Source organism: Ambystoma mexicanum, chromosome 1q (assembly GCF_040938575.1).
Source record: "Ambystoma mexicanum isolate Mex_15411 chromosome 1q, UKY_AmexF1_1, whole genome shotgun sequence".
NCBI classification, from domain to species: domain Eukaryota; kingdom Metazoa; phylum Chordata; class Amphibia; order Caudata; family Ambystomatidae; genus Ambystoma; species Ambystoma mexicanum.
In genome coordinates this window covers 1,554,448,849-1,554,473,596 of record NC_090922.1, presented here as the reverse complement: position 1 = coordinate 1,554,473,596, position 24,748 = coordinate 1,554,448,849, and the positions used below count along the sequence as shown (strand labels likewise).

General features: G+C 45.6%; 1 protein-coding gene across 1 annotated transcript in view; it reads left to right on the top strand.

Annotated features, from left to right (window-relative positions):
- Positions 1 to 24,748, top strand: part of LOC138552353 (zinc finger protein 585A-like) — a 267,443-nt gene that overhangs the window by 55,584 nt on the left and 187,111 nt on the right. The window contains exon 2 of the mRNA XM_069642531.1: positions 17,239 to 17,285. The gene's annotated coding sequence lies outside the window, so the exon portion shown is untranslated. The remainder of the gene's footprint in view (positions 1 to 17,238; positions 17,286 to 24,748) is intronic.

Below are 24,748 nucleotides of genomic sequence, written 5' to 3'. Positions count from 1 at the left end.
ATTAAGTGTAGGTGCGGTCGGTGGTTGGTCAAGCTGTAGGGATTTCTGTTTGTCCCTGATTTTAGATTGGAGGGTAGCAATTTTACCCAGGAGTGCTGACTGAATATTGGTGCACCAAGTGTTGTCTTTGGAGCAAGAGTCAGGGGGGGCTGCAGGTGTCTCGAGTTCCTTAAGGATATTAAAGAGTTCCTTAGTATTGGACTGGGCTGTCATGATGCGGTTATTAGAAGAATCTTTTTTGCCTGGAGTACAGCTTCTTTATAGTTAAGAGTGGCTATCAGAAGACTGTCCTTGTGGGCGTCGGAGTGGTGACTTCTCCAGCGTGACTCTGCTGTGCGTTTCTCTTTGCGTAACACTCTAAGCTGGGGAGTAAACCACGAGTTAAGGTGTGCTCGTTGTTTGGCTTTCCTCAGTTTGAGCGTTGAGATAGAGTTGATGGCTGCAAGCAGTGACTGGTTATACATGTCGGCTAGGTGGTGGGGTCTGAGCAAGTGTCAGGAGCGTTATTTAGTGTGGGAAGGATAAGGGGGGAGTAGTTTTTCTGTCGTAATGTTCTTCTTATTTCTAGTGAGGGTGGCTGGGGCGACCAAAGGCCTGGGTGGTGGGGCTGCTTCGATGCTGAAAGTGATGACATGGTGGTCAGACCACAAGCAAGGGGCGTTGCTTATATTGCAATTGGTGTCACTAAGCCAGTCAAGGGATCACCCTTTAATGTGGGTGGGTTCCTGTATGTGGTGAGTGAAACCTAGATCTGTTAAGGTATTAGCTAGGTCGAGGGCCGCACGATCATTAGGGTCTTGGTGTCCTAGATTGAGGTTGCCAAGAATGATGGTTTGGGAGTTGGATTTAGCATTGTTGAGTACTAACGTAGAGATATCATCCACAAAGGTGGACCAGGGGGTCTGTATATTTGGTGGATGGTAGCCGTTTGGTTAGCTGAGAGTCCGAGCTTGACAGAGAGTAACTCTGTAGTTTTCACCTTAGTGTTTGGGATGGTTCTAAGTCCTAATGAGTTTCTAGCGATGAAAGCAATTCCTCCACCTCTCGAGGTGCGATCACATCTGATGATGGAGTAATCAGTGGGGATGGCCAATGAGAGTGCCGGGCCGGAAGCCGCGTGCAGCCAGGTCTCGGAGATGGCGATGAAGTCGAGTTCCTGAGTTTTGATAAGATTAGCAATGTCCAGAGCGTGCGCAGCTAGGGATCTTGCGTTAATCAGGGCAGCTTTAATTAAACCAACGTTGCTTGATGAAGCTGTGATGGTTTAAGGGTGATGGGGCGTGGGTGAGGTGGCCGTTTGTAGAAGAAGTAGGAAGAGGTTTAGAGGGATGTTTGAAGAAGAGTTGGGTGTCATCTGCATAACACTTGCAGCAAGCAGGGTGTGATAGATGTTAAAGAGCCATGGTGAAAGGTTAGAGCCCTGGGGAACGCCACAAGTGTAGATAGAGGTGGGAGAGGAGAAAGAACACAGGATAACCAGAGAGGGACGGTGAGTGAGGAAGGAGGTCAGCCAGTCCAGTGCCCGCTCTGAGTTACCAAGGGTATCATGGGGCCATTTTATGAGGAGTGGTTGAGAGACCGAGTAGAATGAGACCAAGAGTGCAGAGATGCAAGCACTTCTTTACGGTTGTTCAGGAGAGCAGTTTCTGTGCCTCTGGAAGCTCAGAATCCAGATTCATGGTCACATAGGCAACCAACGAGCTCATTATGCTAGGTTAGTTGGGGGAAGTTAACTTTGACCTTTTGACAGCTGCATAAATGAGGGATGGGCACTTGGATAAATGTTGATATTGGCATCTGGCTCTGTTGGCTGGGCATGATGGATGGAAGCAGGTCTAATAGTGATTCTGTACTGCTGCCCTAGCTGGTATAATAGAATCTTGCACTACACATCCTGCTGGGCATAATGCAATAGGCAGGGCTGCACGCCAGAGGCTTTTGAACTCCTTTGATAACTGGGCATATGATATCTGGCACTGTTTAAATGTACCCTTGATGTTATTTGAAGCACATAAGAATGCAGCACCACAACTCTCCCCTCACCCTAAGTTTGTTTACAATACAACAGGCACACCAGAGCTGTCTCGTCCTGCATTACTAATACTGCATAATGGGTGATTATCTTTGCAGTGGTGACGATATTCATAGTTAATATGGATAAATACGAGTATTACATTACATTGCAGATAAAAGGGGCTCATTAAAATTATGGCAGCGCAGTAAAAACTGCATTCAAGCAGCAGTAATTCTATTGTGGCCACATTAGTGCTACACCATACTACAAGTGGGTGGGTGGGTGGGTGGTAAGGTGGTGGATTTATCTACAGCTTATTGAGAAAAATCTGCATAATCATCAGAATGACTGCCTGCGGAAAGTCTGCAGAAATTCCAATTGAGCTGCGGGACCAAGTGGTGCTAACAGTGATCGAGTTGGTCAGTAATTCGCTATATTTACCATAAAATGACCACCAAACTTGCAGTAAGGCACAAAGTGCCTGTTTGGGCGATTCTCATTGTGATTTATTAAGTGTAGGGTATCTTGCCGCAGTAGTACCCACTTCCTCTGATGCTGCAGGAGTCAAACGTAATGTGATATCAATTCATGTGACCTGATGTAATAAGGCATTTGTATAGCGCCTATTGCCATTGCCATGGCCTCAAAGCGCTGTAAGTGAACGCCCTTGGAGGACCAAGGTCTGAGTTATGAGAGATCAGTTGGAGTAAATTAGAATGCACTTGTGCATTTTAGCAAGTACAAAGGTAGGTAGGGGTGGCTAAGTACCTGCTAGTGACCCAAGGGTGCTCTGAAGGGTATCTGGAGAGCATGCGGTTCAAGACTGATACTGTTCCCAGTTAGATCGAGTGACGCTGCATTCTAGTGACAGAGGTGATGTGCTATATGAGATTGAGTAGCAGCTGATTGCAGGTGTTTGTGGGTGGGTGGCCGTGCCGTGGAGGATACACACTATCTTCCATTGAGATGGGGTGTAATACGTACCTGTGAGTCATGAATGATTACTTGTTTCGTTGACTGAGTGCCGTTCCAGTCGTGCAGGTCTATGGCAATCCTTTCAGTGCATGCTCAGCACTTTCTTGGGGTCTCCTCGTGTGACTCCTCAATGCCCCTGCCAGGCCAAGAGGAGGCTGGCTGCAGTGTTTTGCACTCAGAGTTTTCTGAGTTGAGATACAAGGGTTCCCATGTGTAGGGAGTTGGCATAGTCTAGGTGAGAGAGGACAATGTTTGTGATAGCGGCAACTCTGTGAGAGTAGCTGCAGTATGGGAAGATGCCTCAGGGAACGCATAGGTGTAGATTGCATGATTTCAACACAGAGGTGATGGGATGTGATAGTCAGATTCTTGTCCATGGTGCATTCAAGGTTCTTTACTGTGTTGGAGGCAGGACGGGGATGGCCTCGGGAGGACGGCCAAGGGGTGGGTTGGAGAAGAGGGAAGTCTTCCTACAGATCATGATTTCAGTTTTTCCACGATAGAGAAGGAGGTGGTTGGTCGTCATCCAGGGGTCAATATCTGCGAGGCAAGAGGCAAGGTCCGGAGAAGGGGTTGGAAGCTTCCTTTGGGAAAATGAAGATGATTTGGTTCTCATCTGCGTAATTGTAGCAAGATGGGCCGTGTGAATGGATAAAAGTGTGCAGGGGACGCAGGTAGAGGTTGAAGTGCAGGGGTGATAGAGAGGCGCCCTGTGGTACTCTGTTGGTTTGAAGTGCAGGGGTGATAGAGAGGCGCCCTGTGGTACTCTATTGGTTTGAAGTGCAGGGGTGATAGAGAGGCACCCTGTGGTACTCTGTTGGTTTGAAGTGCAGGGGTGATAGAGAGGCGCCCTGTGGTACTCTGTTGGTTTGAAGTGCAGGGGTGATAGAGAGGCGCCCTGTGGCACTCTGTTGGTTTGAAGTGCAGGTGTGATAGAGAGGCGCCCTGTGGTACTCTGTTGGTTTGAAGTGCAGGGGTGATAGAGAGGCGCCCTGTGGTACTCTGTTGGTTTGAAGTGCAGGGGTGATATAGAGGTGCCCTGTGGCACTCTGTTGGTTTGAAGTGCAGGGATGATAGAGAGGTGGCCTGTGGCACTCTGTTGGAGACAGGATAGGAGTAGAGGAGAAGAGAGGCATATATTTAATTTGCGATCTGTTGGAGAGGAAGTATGTTATCCACTACAATGCTGTGTCACTGATGCTAAGTCAGTGGAACATGTCCGTCAGAGTGCAGTGGTCAATGGTGTTGAAAGCTGTAGAGAAGTCGAGACGGATGAGAGTGGCACAGCCTTCCGAGTCTAAGGTTCTTTTGAGATCATCCCAGATGGAGACTAGGGATGATTCATTACCTTGTAGGGGTCTGAAGCCGGACTGGGCCGGATCGAGGACGAGGTTGGATTCAGTGAAGAGGCACAGCTGGGAGTAAGCTGTTTGGTCAATATGTCCGGCTAAGACGCGGTTGTTTGAGTTAGGTCTGTAGTTGGCTGGTAGAAGGGTGTCAATGGAGGGTCTTTTGAGCAGGGGTTTGATATTTATTTATTTAATTGTTTTTTTATAATGCACCTAATACCGTACCAGAGTTTGGTTTCCAAGCCGGATTCGAACCTCTGTTGCTTTGCATGGACCTGCTTCCGAGACCAACACGTTGCTCCTGTGATATCCTCAATTCACATGGGATGTCTTTAAAGCCACAGGGCACCTGCCTGAAGTGAGAGATGTGTTAATGATAGATCTTGCAGGTCTGTCGGCACAGGTTAAGGAGAGGATATCTTTAAGGAGAGAAGGTGGGCAGGAGTTCAGGGGACCCTGAGGGGCAGCTGCTGGCTCGTAGTGTAAAACAGGGAATTTACAATGGATATATTTGTAGTCTGCCCAGTCTGAAATATAAATCGGATAAACACGTTTACATCAGATACATACAGATCCCGACACAGAGGTTTTTCTCAATTGCAAGCATTTTTTACAAATAACACTATAGTGGGTGAGCAAAGAAAGATTACAACGACGGAGAAAAAAAATAAGTCATTGCATTCCTCAGTTGCTGACAATTTTTAAAACAGAATGATCATGTTTATATAGCTAGATACCAGACATCACTCCCACACTATATGTGCCTAGACATCTCGTGGCAGATCAATCACCCCTCCGTCACTTCTGTGATGATTTCCCAGAATTGGGTCAGAACAGTATATGCAGAGAGTAAAAAGGCAGTCATTTGTCATAATACATCACATCCAATGTTACGGAAAGCAAATGCTATTTGTAAAATCAGGAAGGAAAGCGAGCAGCGCAAACGTTTACTGTGTACAAAGGTTAAAAGCAGCAGAAAAAGGGAAGTGTTTCTGCCAGTCTCGTTGTATTAATAAAATGGTTTACTGTAAATTTATCATTAATGTCAGTGGAATTTTCTCACATCTGGGATGAGCTGATGTACTTTCAACACGCATATCTCGGTGAGAGGTCATGCTGTTTATCTTGAATTCCAGCAAGCGTAAGCAAGTTTTATGCATTGTGCAGTTTTAAGCAGGGACCTCTAACATGAGGCCTAATGTTTTAGCTTTGTGTGTTAAAGCAAGGAGGCCTAATCCTTTGAATGATGTTTGTAATTGGCCCCTAGCAGATTATGTCTCCTTCAAGCAATATTGTTCTGAACTGATTAACAGATAAAATTGACATTTCCACAGATGGCCCTTCTGTTAATCAGCTCAACAATATTGCTACACTAAAGTTACAGAACCGCCTCATATATCTCCTCATCCTGGACAGCTGTCTGTGAAACATACTCAGTGGCATCACTAGAAAAGGGATCAAGAGGTAAAGAGGTGCAAGGTGAAGGCCGAGGGGGCAAAGCAAGTCTTCCTATGTCTATTTCAGTAATCTCAATTTGCATTAGTTCCTGTATAGCGACATCCTGCATCATCAGTGCAACTCCTCTGGCACCAGGGAATGGTCGTGGGGGACACAATTTAGGCTAGATATTGGCAGCAAGCAGGTAAGCAATTAACAAAAAGGCAGCATCCCAGGATTATTAGTATCCCTGTAAGCAGTACCATTCCTGTCTTCCAACCCCATAGGCTAAAGAAACCCCAAATGGAATGTAAAATGTGCCATGATCCAGTTTCTACGTGAACCTGGCAGCCAATCCCACAGAGCCTTTTTATGGACTCACGCACAGAGGTGGAAGCATTGTATACATAGGAACAGCAGCTATACCCTATAATTTTGCACGTTCCGCCGCTCTCAGCCAGGATCATGTCTAGCACCATCCTGGCTGAAGGGCCACTAGCCTAATAGTTTGCATTTCAATAGTTATGTTTTCGAAAGCATCTGCTGTCTCAGCGATTGTGGCCTCCAAGAGTCTAGCTAACCTCCTAATATCACGGGAGTTAATAGCGGGGCCAAACCAGGGAACAAAAGCTTTCATAAAGTCACCGGCTATGTCTGCTGCAGTATCTCCTTGGTTCACCACACCCCTTCTGGAGCGTGGTAAGGGCTTAATGACAGGTTATGGAACATCTTTGTTGCGTTTAACAGATATGGCAGGTAATACAAATCCTAGATGGCAACGTCCTGACCAGCCCTTGGGAAGCCATGTCTGCGCATTACTACCACAGATAAAGTAAATAGAATCCCCCACATACAAAGGGGCATCCATAGAAGGATGAAGGTCAGGCATGTGGTAGGTCATGTTACAATCTAGGCTATATCCCATATCATAGGCCCCAGAAGCTTCTATACAGATAATACCTCGGACATCTAGGTTTCTTAATTTAAGGAATGCAATCGGGTTTGTGGTGGGGGAGTTCACACTAAATTTATCAGGAGAATATAGTTCATTATCAGGAGAGGGTGAAAAATAAGATGAAAAAGGAAAAGTAGCATTGGGCATAGTTACCAGATCACATCGGCCTCGTTTAAGGACATCCTTATCAAAATCAGAGTAAGCGCTTTTGTGATTCAGAGCAGTACCACGCTTGGTGCTAAACCCTAAAGACAATTTTCTGAGGGCAAGCACTATCTCAATACGTGAGAATACTAAATAGAGCGCATAGCAGGAAGGCAGAAAAGGTAAAGGTATCTGTAGCAGGGGCATTCCTTCCCCCACATAGGCAGGTAGCTAGCTGCAAGCAGATCCAGCAATCAGAATCCTTCACAATATCATGAGTGTGATGAAGCAGGGAGATAAAAGCATTCTCTCTTATTTGTTCCTCATGATATAATTCTTCCGGTGAAGGGACAGATATAGGTATGGGCTTAGCAGAATATGGGGTTTTGAGCAATTTGTCTAGGAAAAAAAATAAACTGAATAGGAAAACACTCAGCAGTAGTAGAAATGACAGAACCTTGGGTTTGGAGCGATACCAAGGTCTGGATTCAGGAGTAGGTGTGTCATAGATACTGTTTGGCATTATGAGAGAGTTTCTTAAAGGAAATACTCTAACAGGCTGAGGCAAGACAAGGGTTATAGGAGTTTCAGGAGTGTTCATATGTCTCACCCCAAAGACAGTTCGTTAAAGATGTCGGTATTCACCGCCCTGGACAATCCGCAGAGAAGGCAGCAAAGTCAATTCAAGAAAAGAAGCAAGCGTCAATCAGCACAGTTACTTTAGTTTTCGTGGCCTGAGGTTATATCGTGGTCCCTCTGTCACTCCTGTGATGTCTTTGGGAGGCACGATATCTGGGGAAAAGTTGCACGGAGGTAGTCTTTGGGAATTATCAGTCCCTTGCGGCACAGATTCTTCCCATGGTAACTCTGTAGACGTATTCCCAGCCAGAAATGGAGGAGCCCGCTTCACGTGGCTGGCATGTATCCAGTTACGATGTCCTTCGCACTTGACAGCAGTCTGGGTGGCTAGTAGGACCTGAACTGGGCCCTTCCACCATGGTTGTAGACTGGATGATCGCTGAAAGTTCTTGGTAAAAATCCATTCGCCAGGCTGTATGGAGTGGCCGGATCCTTCAAGAGGCTTTGGCAAAAAGTTTTTCACCTGTTTATGAATAATAGATAACCTCTTAGTAAGCTCCAAACAGTAATCGCTCAACAAAGGATAAGGGACATTTGACAGTTTTCTTGGACTTGGGATTCCCCATATATTTGCTGGTCGTCCCATCACAACTTCAAATGGTGACAAACCTACTCCTGAATGTGGGACAGTACGTATGGACATTAAGGCCAAGGCCAAAGCATCTACCCACTTGAGGGGGCTACTGGCACAGATTTTTGCCAATTTGCTCTTCAGGGTAGAATTGAAACGTTCACATAAACCAGCTGCGGCCGGATGAAAAATGGAATGGAAATTTTGTCATATTCCCAAAGCCTGACACACTAGGTTCATTGTCTTATTAACAAAGTGAACACCATTGTCACTCCAAATTGTATGGGGCAGTCCGTATCTTGGAAAATACTCTTTTACCAAAGCCTTTGCAGTGCTTAAGGCAGTATTATCCACCATAGGGAATGCTTCTGTCCATTTACTGAACATACATACTACAACTAGTACATATTTAAATCTCTGACATAGAGGCATTTCTATGAAATCCATTTGAAGGCATTCACATGGTAACTCTGGGGGTCTGAAAGGACCTCTAGGGACAGGTGTACCCTTTCCTATGTTGTGTGTTAAGCAGGTAATGCAATTTCTGCATTTAGCTACAGCTGTTTTCCGAATGTTTGTGTTATACCATACTTCTCCTAGTAAGGCTACAATTGCATCTGCACATATATGGGAGTGTCCATGTGCCATTGTGACCATCATAGACACATATTTGTCTGGTAACATCCATAATCTCCTATTAGATTGGTATTCATAACGACCATCATCAAGGGTAGCTTCACTGTTCCATTACTCAAGTTCCTCTTTGGATGCGTCTGCTTGTATTTGTCTGACACATTCAAGAGAATTATCAAATTCAATATTTACTGGTGCATTTACTGATACGTAGGTTAAAGTGGCAGGTGCTTGGCCAGTCAGTTTAGCTGTCCTATCAGCGAATGCATTACCTTTTCCCACATCATTTGTCACTTTCTTATGAGCGCTGCATTTAATAATTGCTAGCTTTCTAGGCGCTACTAGTGAATTCAACAATCTTGTGATCAGCATTCCATGCTGGATTTTGGTACCATGAGAAGTAAGAAAACCTCTCTCAGCCCATAATTTTCCAAAATTATGTGCCACACCGAAGGCGTACTGGCTGTCAGTGTATATATTCACTCTTAAATCGAGACTGAGCTCACATGCCCGAGTTAATGCAATGATTTCTGCTGCTTGGGCAGAGTGCTGTGGAATTTTGCAACTTTCAACCACTGTTTTCAATGTAGTAATAGCATAGGCAGCTGTGGAGTTACCACATGGCAATTTAAAACATGAGCCATCCACGTATAGGGTTCCATCAGGTTCACTTAAAGGTATATCATTTAAATCTACCCTTCCCTTTGTCTCCTCATCTGTTGTTAGGATACAGTCATGCAATACAGTGAGGTCATCAGAAGGGAGGGGTAGCATTGTGGCTGGGTTCAGAGAATGACACCTTTTTATCGTTATGTGTGGTGCAAGTAAAATCAGTTCATATCTGGTCAGCCTAGCATTAGTCATATGCTGAGTTTGTGTTTTGTTCATCAGTATATCAATAGCATGAGGCACCATCACTAGCAGTTGATGTCCTTGCACGATTCTTTCAGATTGTTTCACAGAATGTGCAGCACCTGCAATTGCCCTTAGGCATCTAGGTAAACCCCTAGCCACGGTGTCCAAGGTTGAAGAAAAATAGGCACAAGGCCTGTTTTTATCTCCATGGAGTTGAGTTAATACAGATAACGAACATCCAGATCTTTCATGCACAAAGAAAAACACTTAGCATAATTAGGGTTCCCTAATGCAGGTGAGTCGCATAAAGCCTGTTTTAGCATATCAAAGCTCGCTTGGTGTTCTGGTAACCATGGCATTGGAGTTGGTGTCTCTTTGGTAGTGAGATTAAGTAAGGGTTTTGCTAAGAGAGAAAAATTGGGAATCCATTGGCGGCAAAACGACACCATTCCCAAAAATCCTCTCACTTCTTGCTGTGTGGTTGGAGCTACTGTATTGAACACAGCTTGTATTCTCTGTGGATGTAATCTCCTTTCTCCCTTTGATAGGAGATGACCCAAATAAGTAACTTGTTTTTGGCAAAACTGTAACTTACTCTGAGAGGCTTTGTGACCCAATGGTGCTAAGAAATTCAATAATTGGACTGTACAGTTTATGCATTGTTCTTTGGTTTCAGCAGCTATAAGCAAATCATCTACATACTGTAAGAGGACTGTGCCATCAGGAAGTGAAAAACAATCTAGCTGTGCTTTTAAAACTTGACTGTAAATACTTGGACTCTCTGTATAACCTTGTGGAGCTCTAGAGAATGTATAAGACCTTCCTTCAATATTAAAAGCAAACAAATCCTGGTCTATCCTCATGGATTGGAACGCTAAAAAATGCGTTCTTAAGGTCTATTACTGTAAAATACTGGGCAGCAGGTGGGATCATGGTAAAAAGAGAAACCATGTCTGGTACAACTGGAAATTGAGGTAGTACTATCTTGTTAATACGGCGCAAATCAATAACTAATCGCCATTCAGGTGTTGCATTCTCGCTAACCTTCTTCCGAATGGGAAGTATGGGGCTGTTACAGGGGCTGCCTGCAATTTGTTTGACAATGCCTTTAGCTAAGAAATCTTGTATGACTGGACGGATTCCTTCTAGTGCTTGTTGTGTTATTTTGTACTGGGGTATTCTTGGGTAAAGAACATTATCCTTTAATGTAATGCGAACAGGTGCTATCTGGAGACACCCTACATCATTTTTACCTTTAGCCATACCCTCTCATCAACAGTTAGTAATTCATCAGGAAGTACCTCTGTGGTAATAGCATTGTAAGCACAGCCTTTTTGTAAGTAATCAGACATGCAAGTGAGATAGACACCATAAGGGGTACAATAAATTGTAGCATGCAATTTCTTAAGCAGATCCATTCCCAATAGATTCAATGCACATTTGTTAGTAAGCACAACAGGAGCAAGACATGAAATAGGTCCTATAGAGAACTGGATAGGCTCTGCAATGGGGCTATGAATAGGGGTATTTGAAAACCCTACTGATGTATTTACTTTCCCAGAGAGGGGTGCAGTAGGTACCAATTTATGGGAGATGGATGTATGGGTAGCCCCGGTGTCAAGTAAGAACTTCAATTTTCCTGGCTTTGCATTTTTAAGTGCTAATTCAACATAGGGTCCCTCGGGGTCCACTTGTATTTCCACTCTCCCTTTTCCCTCTCTTGGGCATCCCTATTCTACATAATCATCTGAATGTGTGTCATCTTCATAGTAATCTCTTGCTGAATACTGTTGGCCTTGTCTAGGATCAAAATAATTCTGCTGCTCTTGGATAGTTTTTACCTCTTCACTGTTACCTTGTCTCATCTGTCCTCTTGAAAAACCACGTCCCACTGATCTCCCTCTCCCCCTTGGTCTTAGAGGGCATTCCCTAATCCAATGATTACTCGATTTACAATAGTGACATCCTTCATCAATACCACTCCTTCCATTGGATGGGGGAGCACTTCCTCCCTGTCTTCCTCTCAACATACCTCTTGCTGTCTGCATCTGTCCCCTTCCTCTTGCTGGAAATGCCTTTAGCATTAATACTCTAGTTTTTAAACTATTAAGCTTTCTATCTTTCTCAGTCTTTTCTTTATTGTGTCTATATGCATAATCTCTGGCCCTGGTCAATATTTGAGCAGCATTCTTGGTTGGCCATGTAGATTCATACGTTTGAATATCATTCTTAAGATAAGAAAGGAGCCCTTCTACAAAGTGCGGGCAAAATCCCTTTTGTCCTTCGGTCGTACTTAAATCCATTCCGCTAAAAGAGCTAAAAGCCTGCTCTTTCCTGGTTAAATAATTTTCAACTGATTCTCCTTCATTCTGTTTGCAATGAGTTAACTTATCCCAGTTCATCTGTTTTCGGGGTACTATCTGTTCTATCCTTCTCATTATGTATTCTGGCAAGGCTAGGATAGTCTTGTGTAAAGAACCCTGCCCATCCCTGTATTTGGTCACTTTTTCATCCTCTAAATCAGTCCATTTAATGGGAGGTTCTTCACTATCCCGTTTTCTACATTGTCTCCAAATATCTGGGGGTAATATACATGAGAACAACTGATCAATGTCATTTATTGTGAGAGGTCCACTCTTTAGCACTCGGTTAGTTTGACTATACCATTGCTCTGGATTCTGTCTAATATCTGGAAAATCCTTGGTAAAATAGAATAATTCGATTCGATTCCACGGCACATGACCCTGATGTGTGGGGTTGCTGCTATCAAAGCCTGGTACTTCTCTCATAGGGTTCTGGTGCGTTACTGAATTTTTTAAGGGAATTTTTTCAAGCCACATAAGCAGTGTCACTATAATATCTGAACAGTCTTCTATGGAAATTATCCCTTGTTGGCTATTCACATCCATTTCCCTGTAGTGGTCTGGAAGATCATATGCTTCATCCCTATTAATCAATTTATAGGCTGACCATACTTTGTTGCAGAAGTAATTTACAATTTAATTTGCTACTGGCTGTTCAACTTGAGGTGCATTATCTCTAGCTATTTTAATGCCTTCCGTACTTTTGGCTATCCAAGCATTTGCAAAACATTTTGCTTCATCCTTCTGGGATGTAGTTATGCTTCTAGTCTGGTATCCAGAGGTACTTGGTGGAGGAGGGGTCTCCTTTGACTCCCCACTCCCTTCCGGGCGAGAGTAAGGAGGCGGAGGAGCTCTCTTAGTCGAGAGAAGGCATTCTAATAAGGGATCAGGCTCTTCATCTGTCTGCATCATAGGTGCAGAAGCTTCAATACATGGTTTGGATACATATGCTCCTACCGTGCTCAGAACACACTCTGTTATCCTGTTCCCATCCTTCCTTTAGTTTCTGGAGCTCATATGCTTTTGCTTTATCCCTCTCTGATTGTGGCTTTTTATCCTTAAGCCGTGCTTCTCTTATAGATTTCTGTCTGGCATAATCCTCCCAGATTTTATAAGTTTCCCACTGAAGAGGTCTTATCTTTTTATGTCCTTCTGCCAGTAGTGCTTCCCTGAGATACGCAATTCGGGCTAAATCAAAAGAGCCATAAATCGGAAAAGACAGGTTAGGATCACTGGCTTTGGAGGTATATTTATGCCATTCTCGTAAGAACAAAACTGTGCCTAACCCTTTTTTTTACCATCAATTCCCAACCCGCACTGCCCATCGACGGTGGCGATACGTGTTGTTCTAGCTTATTCAAGCACTTACTTGCGCAACAATTCACTTTTGTACATGCATTTCCCATGATTACTCAATTACCTGTTATCGGCGCGCCTAGCGTTGTTCGCTAATCTCTGTTACCTTGCGTAACGTCTGTACTTAACTCATGATCACAAGGATTATAACCCCTAGGGCATACTTAAGTGTAATATTTCCCCATGTTATAATACTACATGCAAATAAAAGAAGAAAATAAATAAATAAAACGGAAAAGAGGAAAAAAAAATGACACGACTTTCATTTCTCAAATAGTCATTCAACAGCTAGAAATATTCTCACCGGATTTCAGATGTCATCTATCTCGCCAGCACACACGCCAGCACACACGCATGTCTGTGTCGGAACCTCTCAGAAAACGTTGCACTGGTCCTCAGACGGTTGTTCAGACGGAAAAAAACCTTTGGTCACAAACGGATCATCCTGTTGAGCAGTTAGTTGAAGATGTGGTCTGATGGTTTTGTGGCTGCTATAGCACGAGCTCCTTTCTGAGCAGAGGCCTCCACGGTGAATTTGTCAAACCGACAATCCTGCACTGGTCAACCGCTGGAAAAAAAATCCAAGCTGGATCTGTCTGTCACCGAAGTCCCACTACCAGAGTTCGCCAAATTGTAAAACAGGGAATTTACAATGGATATATTTGTAGTCTGCCCAGTCTGAAATATAAATCGGATAAACACGTTTACATCAGATACATACAGATCCCGACACAGAGGTTTTTCTCAATTGCAAGCATTTATTACCAATAACACTATATTGGGTGAGCAAAGAAAGATTACAACGACAGAGAAAAAAAAATAAGTCATTGCATTCCTCAGTTGCTGACAATTTTTAAAACAGAATGACCATGTTTATATAGCTAGATACCAGACATCACTCGCACACTATACGTGCCTAGACATCTCGTGGCAGATCAATCACCCCTCCGTCACTTCTGTGATGATTTCCCAGAATTGGGTCAGAACAGTATATGCAGAGAGTAAAAAGGCAGTCATTTGTCATAATACATCACATCCAATGTTACGGAAAGCAAATGCTATTTGTAAAATCAGGAAGGAAAGCGAGCAGCGCAAACGTTTACTGTGTACAAAGGTTAAAAGCAGCAGAAAAAGGGAAGTGTTTCTGCCAGTCTCGTTGTATTAATAAAATGGTTTACTGTAAATTTATCATTAATGTCAGCGGAATTGTCTCACATCTGGGATGAGCTGATGTACTTTCAACACGCATATCTCGGTGAGAGGTCATGCTGTTTATCTTGAATTCCAGCGAGCGTAAGCAAGTTTTATGCATTGTGCAGTTTTAAGCAGGGACCTCTAACATGAGGCCTAATGTTTTAGCTTTGTGTGTTAAAGCAAGGAGGCCTAATCTTTTGAATGGTGTTCGTAATTGGCCCCTAGCAGATTATGTCTCCTTCAAGCAATATTGTTATGAACTGATTAACAGATAAAATTGACATTTCCACAGTAGCTTACGGAATTCTGGTTGGGAAATGGATGAGAAGGTAGGTAAGAGCAGGCCAGTGGAGTGTGGGTCTCTGAGCCTGGTCGTGTGTGCCAGGGAGTGGGGCGGGAGCACTGAAAATTTGAAGCTGGTGGTGTAGTTTCCTTCTACACCTTTGTTGTGGAATGGTCAGAGAGACCGCCACAAAGTGCTTGTGCGTGGGGTAGAGCTGATTATATACTAAGCGGGGCCTTGTATTCTGAAATGATCTTGTGGAGTTCCCTGCTGGTGTTCGGGCGGTGGAGATTCTATTCCAGTAGAAGGATTCTTTTGCCTTCTGAATTTCTGCCATTAAATATGCAAATTAGCAGGTATCTACTAACTAATTTTGAGAACCTGAGCTATGTAAACGTGCACACAACTCCTCTCGATTGCAAGCCCTGATTAGTCGTTACTATCAGATAACCACAAAGAAAAGCTTGAGCATGTGCACAGTAGAGACACTACTTATGCCAGCTATTGCGGGGCAGGCTGGTGGCAGGAAGGTGTATTTTCCAAAGCCCGTGGAGATTAATTACACCGCAGTGCACATTAGGGCAGAGAGATGCTCAGAGAGACAGAATGCCAGATGTGAACTCATGCTTGGAGGCCCACACATGTACAGTGTAATGTGGCCCGGCAGGCGAAAAACCAGAGCCGAGAGGGTGTGACAGCCAGAGTGGGACTGATGTACCACAGCAGGCCAGGGCAGAACAGGAGGAGATGGCACCTGCAAAAGAGTCGAGTTGAGGGGTCAAGCAAGGAGCTCCACAGTAAAATGGGCGGCAGTCAGCCTTCATAGCCCTCCCAAGGAGCACTGCTCATCAAATACAGGTACGTGGTAGCTTCTGAGAAATGGGAGATGGCTGGCAAGACCAGAGAAAGAAACCCCATTGTGAGGATGTAAGAGAGAAGCCCAACGTGAGGAGAAAAAACAAAAGTTACCCAGGTGTGGGGGAGAAACAGAAAAGCCCCAGAGTGAAGAGAGAAACCCAAAGGAACCCGAATGCAGGGAAGAAACGGAGACGTACCGGAGTGTGGAGAGAAACTGAAACAAGCCCCAAAGTGGGGAGAAAAGAAGTCTCAAAGTGGAGAGAGAAATCAAAAGAAAGCCTGGTGTGGGTGAAAGAACCAAGAGGCCCAGAGTGGGCAAAGAGACAGAGAGAAGGAATAATCAAGTGCAATCCCAAGAGTAGCAAAGGACACCGCTGACAGCACCCCAGGCTGTGGGAAGGGCACACATTAAGGTCTCATAGTGGGGGAAGGATTGTGAGATACACAAGTCAAAGAAAACCAGAGGGACACGGTTGGATCACCAGGACGGAAACCACATGGTTTTGGACTGTGAACATGAGCAATGGCCTTTGGTAAATTGACACAAGGGTGGGTATCCCAAGTGAGCAGCCATCCCTTTCCCAAAAGCATGTCTTCGTTTTTTTGTATTTTCTTTTGAGCAGTACGGAGAAACGTAAATTAGCATAGGCTTTCTGGATAGAGGACTTCATTTTATGTTTGGCCATCTTGACGCACTGATGAGCACCCCTTTGACATTCAGTTCTGTAGACTAGGGATTGGTATCACAGCGTTAGAGAAAGGTTTGGGCTATTGAAACAGAAGGTTGAATAACCCTTTTGAAAATCACGCCTCCGTGTCCATCTCCTGATTCTGACCTACCACATTAAAAAGGGATTGTACCCTTTCTGAAGGTAAATTCATGCTAGTTTCATTGGTAGATGGCTGGTTTGGCATCATCGATTCCTCTGCTTACACAGTCATGATATTTCCTTCTGGGAGGCTCTCAAGAGTGAACTATTGCTGGTTTGATTGGTAAACAGGCTAGTTTGGCATCATCGATTCCTCTGCTTACACAGTAATGGTACTTGCATGCCATGAGTTCTCACACTTGCCTTACCCTGTGAAGCCAGCGGGATGCCATGAACCCACCACCTCCTCCACCAGGTCTCCCAGGATTGGATAAATGTACAGAACTGAAAGGTCCAGCGAAGGGAATGGGGTATTTGTGAATTATTATCCTTTCTTGAGGGTCCCTCACACCTGAGATTGCAGTGTACCCCTCCTATGAGGCTGTGAACAAGAGGACCCTGCTAATATACTACACAACTCCAGAGAATCCCCCCTTTCTCCTTCCCTATTCCCCCTAGACACCCCTATGGTGTTTACCTGAAGATCAGAACAGTGGCGTAGGGAGTGATGTCTGCCAACTCCTCAACCAATTAATGAGTCACCTGCAGGAACAACTCTAGTATGGCTCCTTTGGGTTAGCTTGACTGCTATGTCACCAGTGTTGTTGCTGCTCTGTAACACGTGTGCACCGGTTGTCTCACTGGTTTTATGTTCGTGTTGCCTTTATAACATGTGTGTGCCAGTTTCTTCACTGGCTTTACGTCCCAATGATGATAACAGTGTTCTCTTTTGTTTTCTACAGTTTTTCTGGAAAGTGCCAAAGACTACGCAGCAGCTCCCTGGATACGGGTAAGTAATTCTGTGCCCGCGGGTACCTGCATAGTTGCAAAGGCGAGTTGGTGTCTCCTTGTTATGAGAGGCGGGGGGGTGCTATAGTCCAGGGTAGTCCTCAAGGGTTGCAGTGTTACAAACTGTGTCGGGAGTGTAAAGGTGCAGAAGCAACGGATCAGAACAAAAGTGCCATGGTTTTGATTATAAGCTTTTATTCTTGTGAGAGAAAAAGGAAAAGCTAGCCATCCCTACTGCTAAGAGTGGGATTCCCTGCCTCAACTCATAACTAAAAGGGGATGTCAGAATGTCCAATAAATCAAGATGCTGGCATCGTGTCAAACATACTTCTGTCTCCCAACAGTTATATTCAAGTAAAAATAATGTCTCTTGCGGGTCCAGAAGGATGTCTCCCCCTTCTGGACAGTTGGATTTGCCAGTTCTTGGTTAATTGGTCAGGCAAAGGGCTTCTCCTCCCCCTGCTTTTCTTTCCAATGTTCATAAGGCTATCTGGGGCCGGGCACCACGCTATCTGCAATTTGCCATTAATAAATATTCTCCCTCCAGACCTCTACGCTCCTCCGGAACAACTCTCTTTGTGTGAAGCGTTTCGCTAAACAGAAGGCCAGAGGCCGATCTCTTGCTTCTGCTGGTTCCCTCTTGTGGAACACCCTTCCACTTTGTCTTGAGCTCCTCAAGACTTTCCTTTTCACTTCCTCCTTCCCTTCTTCCCTCATCTGCTAAACTCACTGGCCCTCATTACAACTTTGCCAGTCTGGAAACAACCGTGTTGGTAAGCTTACTCCCACCATTGTTTCCAGACCGGCAAAGTACAAGTCTGCAGCCGTGTGCCTTCCCGGGTCTGCCTTGGGGGGGGGGAACGGCACACGGCTGCAGGCTTTCACTGAAACACTGCCACTGTTGGTACAGGGTGCCGGTGTTTCAGTGATCCCCATTTCCATTGAGTCCTATTGGAATGGGGATTTACACTTTCGCCGCCTGATTTAACGAACTGCCGGGGCTGTAAAGCCCCAGTTTTTCAGCAAGTCAGACGGCGGTAACTCACTACAGGTCCAGCGGCTACCTATCGGTTTTACCGGCACGGTTACAGTCTGACCTGTAGTGGGGCCCACAGTCCCTGTGATTGGTGACCCACGGCCCTTATGTGTCTTTGGGTCCTGGCCTCCCACACCCAATCGACTCAGCTTCTGCCCACACACAGCACTTGCCTCAGCAACCACTGGCCTACACCATTGTAGGCATACACTTATTTCAGCTCTATGCGCCCTCTCTCCTCTGGGACAGGCAGTCTTTACACTGCTTTCTGCTGCGCATCCTCTACATTGGCCTGGACCTCCAACCTCCGCCACTTTGCTCACACAGCGTCTTGCAAATGGCATTGTGGCGGCTGCAGCCACTGCTACCTCCTGCTGCAGCTTCTTCCACGGCTTTCTACTGACCTGCACCTTACGGGCCTTTAAATATTTCAAGGTCCCACTCTGGTGTGGGTCATTAGAACAACTAGACCATTCACTACGGTTTACTTGACGTCCATAATGTTCTCAGTTGTTTTAGAATCAACATCTTCAATTTTACAGTAAGCCATCAGGATTGTAGGATCACTATGTAAATTATTCAGAGAGTTCTCCCATTTATACTGACCTGAGTTCCTCCCATGTGATCCTCCTGCATTATACCTGAGAGTGAGGTCCTGTTTCCACCCTCCTGGCCATCTGTTGTTCTCCTGCACATGTGGAGTTTGTGCCTGGCTGCTGACCATCCCATTAGGTAGGTGCACTTTCTGTGCATTACTGCACCTCCAAGGGAATTATTGAACCTGAAAAATCGAAAAATTGGAAAAAAAGAGAAGAAAAAAGAAAAATAACTAAATTTGCATAACATTGTTGGAAAGGACTGTTTTACTTGGCATTTTCATCGTGCTGCCATTTTTTGAGCTTTTTAATACCTGGAGCTGCCTTGCTATTTTGAAAGCACACGTTTTTTCCCACTATTGCCTGCTTATTTGACAGTTTTTTGGCCCTTCCAAGATGGCCACCGTGGTTTTCTTTGTTGTATAGTCAGGCTGTGCTGAACCACCACTCCCTGTGCTGCATTCCCATTGGTTGCTGAGTGTTTTCCTCCATCCAATCAGGGACCGGCAGGCTTCAGCCGGCCCTCTCAGCAAAGGCCCACTTCTAAGACCCCTGTCTGCTCCCTGTCCGCTTCCGGAATGCTAATTGGGGTCCTCCCTGCACCTTAACCACAATGATGCTGCCACCTCACTCCTCTAAGAAATCCGGACTGCCTTGACTTTGCCTCCTCCAGAACAATGGGTTAGTTCCCTCCTTATGGACTCACTCCTACCGCCTTTGACTATCACTGTTCTTTCTGCTTGTTACTCCCATGTTGTCATCCTGATGTGCAGTGCTTCTTAAAAACCCTTTGCTATCATCCGATTCCAAGATTGAAAAGTCAAATCTTGCTGTTTTTGCTTTGTGCTAAAAAGTCAAATATTGCTGGCCATTGCGAAATTCTCTGTATTTTGCTTGTATACTGTTTCTTCTCTGTAACTTGCCAGCCCAGTGACCTCACCACTCTCTTTTGTCCGACACCTACCTGCCTTAGCCCCCCCAGTACCTCCATCCTCTCCTCGCTTCCACCCCAATGGCGCTTTCTGTTTCTCCTATCTTTTCCAACTGCTTCTCCATTGACTATCCTTCCTTTCTCACTAAGTCTGGTAGGAAGAAGTTCAAAAAGGATATCTTGGTCTCCAACCCTGGTCTTCCTATCGCCGACACCTACTCCAATGCTTCCGCCAGACAGACCCTCACCAACATCCTCTTTGTCGTTCCTTTGCCAGATCTATGGACTCCTCATATGGTCTCTGAGCTCTGCCCTATCGCCTCCTCTCCCATTAATGGTGGCACTCGCTGGGAAGGTCTCATGGCTTCCTAGCCACCTCTAAAGTCATCATTAATGTCTACCTAAATGGCACTGTCATGGTCCAAGGCCCTCAGGCCAATCTCCTCCTCTTTGATAGGGGCTTCCCTCACCTCATCAATTTCCACTCATCTCCTGCTGTCCCCTCTTCTCCCCCATTCACTCCTTGCCCTCTCTCTCCTCCTCTACCCCTCCTAGGGCTCTTTCTCCTCCGCAGGGCGTACCTCTGATCTGTACCCCTCCCCGGAAGGTCTTTAAGGCTGGCAACCTTCTTCATCTTGCAACTCTCAACTCTCGCTCTGCTGTCAAACACTCCTCTGACATCTGCCACCTCCTCGAAGAACTAGACCTTGATGTCCTTGGTCTTACTGAGACATGGTTCACGGCCAGCTCGGTCACAAGCTTTGACACTCTCCTCCCTGATGGCTACAAGATCCTCTCAGCACCCAGATCCTCCCGGTCGGCGGGGGGGTAGCCCTGATCTTTCCTGAGTGGATTCCTGCCTCTATCATTCCCACTCAGACCTACTCCTCCTTTAAATGCCTTCTCTGTAGGCTTTTTCTCTTGCCTATCCATTCTCTTACTGTGGTTACCATCTACCAGCCTCCTGGTAAAATCACCTAATTTCTCCCCGAGTGGGCAGACCTCTCCTCCTCCCACCTGGCCTCTCCCACTCAACTCCTCCTCCTCCTCGGTGACCTCAATATACATTTAGACTCTCCTTGCTCCTCCTCTGTACTCTTCCGTGACCTCTGCGACTCCCTCTCCCTGTCCATCCTCCCCTCTGGCCCGACTCACTCTGCAGGGCACACACTCAACATCTTGATCTCCTCTGACCTCCCCCTCTCCATCCCTCCTCTCCTCTCATCTCTCCCTCTCTTTCCCCCAAGCCAAGCCTATCCCAACACAGCCACCTACCTTCTCGGACATCCGGCCCATGAAGCGTGTGTCAGTTGAGGCGTTTCCCGCCACTTTCCCCCCCCCCCCCTCCACCTTTGGCTGTCTCACATCCTAACACAGCCCTGTCTCTGCTCTACTCTTCAATTTCTGATACGCTTGATGCTCTTGCCCCTGTCATGAGGATCTGTTTGAAGTCCAAAGCCAAGTGCAATTCCTGGTATGACTCTGACCTAGCTACACTTAAACGTAAGTGTAGGGCGGCTGAGAGAAAATGGAGGACTTCTTGTTCATCCTCTGACAAACTGGCCTGTCGCCTTCTACAAAGGTAATACCGACTCTCTGTCCTCACCAAGAAGAGAGTCCACATTCAAGCTCGTGTCTCTGCGGCATCTAACAACTCAGCCGAACTTTTTAAAATCTGCAAGGAGCTGGCCAACCCTGCTGCAGTCTCTATCCCTCCTGTTGCCTCCCAGGCTCTTTGCAATGCCCTTGCCTCTCGCTTCATTTAAAAAACCCAGGACATTCTGCCCACCCTCTCCATCCACACCTCTCCTCTCCCCTCTCCATCTGTGCTTGCTGACCCTCCTTTAGCCACCCCCCCACCATCCTTCTCGTCCTTTCCTCTTTTCTCCCCTGACTAGGTCACTAGACAAGTCCGATCTATGAAAGCCTCGTCAAAAAAGGTTCATCCCTTTTCCTCTAAAACCATCAAGGACCACATTGACACCCTCGCTCCGGCCCTTGCTGATTTTTGCAACCACTCCTTTACCCCGGGATCCTTCCCCTCCCCTCTGAAGCACTCCTTTGTGCATCCTCTTCTCAAGAAACCCACAGCGGATCCTTCTTGTCCAGCTAACTATCGCCCAATTTCCATTACTCCCTTTCTTGGCAAACTCCTGGAAAAGTTGGCCATCTCTCAGCTTAACCTTCATTCCAATTCTGTTGGCTGTCTCTATGACCACCAGTCCGGCTTCAGAGCTGCCAGAAGCACGGAAACTGCTCTCCTGAACATCCGTGAAGATCTGCTTTCATAACATTCCCTCTGTCCTCATCCTCCTCGATCTCTCTTCTGCCTTCGACACGGTCAACCATACCATCCTGCTCAACCGTCTCTGTGAAAACCTGGGTATCACTGATCAGGCTCTGGCCTGACTGACCTCTTTCCTCTCAGATCGACCCTCCCCGGTCCAATTTGGGTCCTTCCTTTCATTTATCTTCCTCTCTACCTGTGGTGTTCCCCAGGGGTCTAACCTCTCGCCCTGTCTTTTCAACCAATACCTGGCAACTCTTGTCCACTGCATTGCCAATTTCTGCTAAAATTTCCAGTGCTACGCTGACGACGCTCAACTCATTTTCAGGCTGCCCTCTGCCACCTGTTCTAATTGCCTAACTGACATTCAAGATTGGTGTGCCGCCAATGATCTTTGTCTGAATGCCAGCAAGATGGAGATCCTCCTCATCGGCACACCTTCAACATCCTTTCCCCTCACTCTCTGGCCGGTCTCCATTGGCCCTCCTCCTATCCCCAACTGCGAGGCTAAGAACCTCAGGGTCATCTCTGACTCCACACTTTCCTTCTCCGCCCACATCTCTGATGTCTCTAAAAAGTCACATTTCCTACTGCACCTCCTCAGAGGTACTCTGCCTTTCCTCTCCATCCCCCAGAAGCTCATGGTCTCCCAGGCTCTGGTTCTCTCTAGGTTGGGCTATTGTAATAGCCTCTTTCTAAATCTACCTGCCTCTACTCTCTGTCCTCTGCAACTAGTACAGAACAGGACGGCGAGACTTGTCCTTGGCCTCAAGCCCTGTGGACCCAGTGGATGCAAGGATTAAATTCAAAACCCTTTGCATAGTCCACAAAGCTTTCTGGGGCCTGGGTCCCAAATTTCTTTTTAATTTTTTTTTTTTTTTTCTGTTTGTTCCAAAATGGAACTTTACAAAATGTTGTTCCTTTATATCCGCAAGTCCTCAGGGGCCTATGCCCAGGATTTTCAATGTTTCTTGGATGATCTTTACCAAGGTGATTTGCCACGTTGTTCGATCCCCTCCAATCAGTCTTAGCCACCATTGGTCCACAACAAAGTGTTTGTTTGCGAGTAGGTGGTCGAGGTAAGCAGATCTTATCGCTTGGTTTTTTGGGCAGACCATTAATAGGTGGCGAATTGTTTCCTTTCGGCCCTGCAGAATCGGCACTTGCTTGTTTCAGAGATACCTCGAATGTGGAGAATCTCGTTTGTTTCGATTAAATTTAGTCTTATCCTGAGTAGGTAGTTTCTGGAAGCTCTGTTTGGGAATTTTTTAATGTACCTCTGGAGATCATTTACTTTGCACTGGGTGTGAGGCAGATGACTTAAAAGTTTATTTGCTGCAGAATCTGCTATGGTGATTGACCAGTCCAGATTTTTGAGTTTTTCGGTCACTCTGGCCGGGTTTGAGGACAGGTCAGCTTCTGTACAAGCTACTGAATCCAGTGATGCTAAATTTTCCGTTTTCCATTTTGTCAACATTTTCACTGTGTCCATTTTCATTTCCTCGCCAATCATTGTGTAGATGTTTTGTGTGTCTTGGGCGATGCACTTGCGGTAGAGCAGGACCGAGTTGATATTTACCGTGCCTGCTAAAGAGAGGAGGCTCAATTCTCTTCGAATCGCTGGCATTGAGGTTGAATTTGGCAAACACAACACTTTTCTCCAAAAATGCCCTTCCTGCTTTGTCCAGAGTTTTTTTGGAATTTGGGGCATTGCTTCGGCTCCGTATGTAATTGATGGTACTACTTTTTTCTTGTAGAATTCAATTACCGGGATTGTTGAAAATTTTCCGAATTTGAGATCTATAGCTTTGCCTTTTGCTGCTAGTTTTCTGATTTTTATTTTTAGGCTTTCTTGCATTGCACTTTCGGTGCGGGAACTGTCAAGGGTCACTCCCAGGTACTTGAATCCTTTTGTTCTTTCAATCTCTGTATCTTCTAGATACCATTTGAATTTGTCCGATCTTTTCGATGCTGATTCTAGAATTAGTATCTTGTTGATTTGTAGATTATTTTTCGCTGTGTAATGTAGCAGGTTTGTCAGTTGTCTCTGTAGACCTATTTGGGTCTGGTCGAACAGGGCGAGGTCGTCGGCATACATAAGGCGCCTGATTTGTACCTCGGCCAGTTTTGGCGGAAAGGTTTTTGTAAGATCTTCTGTTGCACTGAAGTCGCCCATGTATGCGAGAAATAGCTCCGTAGCGAGAGGACAACCTTGTTTGACCCCCCTACTTGTGGGAATTTCTGCTGAAACTTGACCTTGCGAGGTTAATCGTACTCTGAGGGTGGTGTTTGTATGCAAGGCCTTCAGTGGTAGAAGGATCTCCTTTGGACATTACCATCCTTCAAGTTTTGACCAAAGTCATGACCTATCTACCAGGTCAAAGGCCTGGGAAAGCTCAACGAAGGCCACAAAAGTTCTTGGTTTTCCTTCAAGGACCTTGCTTTTTAATTCGCCGCTGTGCCAATGTTTTTTTTTAAGCCAGTTTGGAATCGATCATGGCATGGTGCAAGTTTAGTCCAAGTTTGCAGCCTTTTCAGCAGTAAGGCTCCAAAGACCTTTCCAATACAGTCCAGAAGGGCGATTGTCTGAAAATTTGTAGGGTCATACACATCC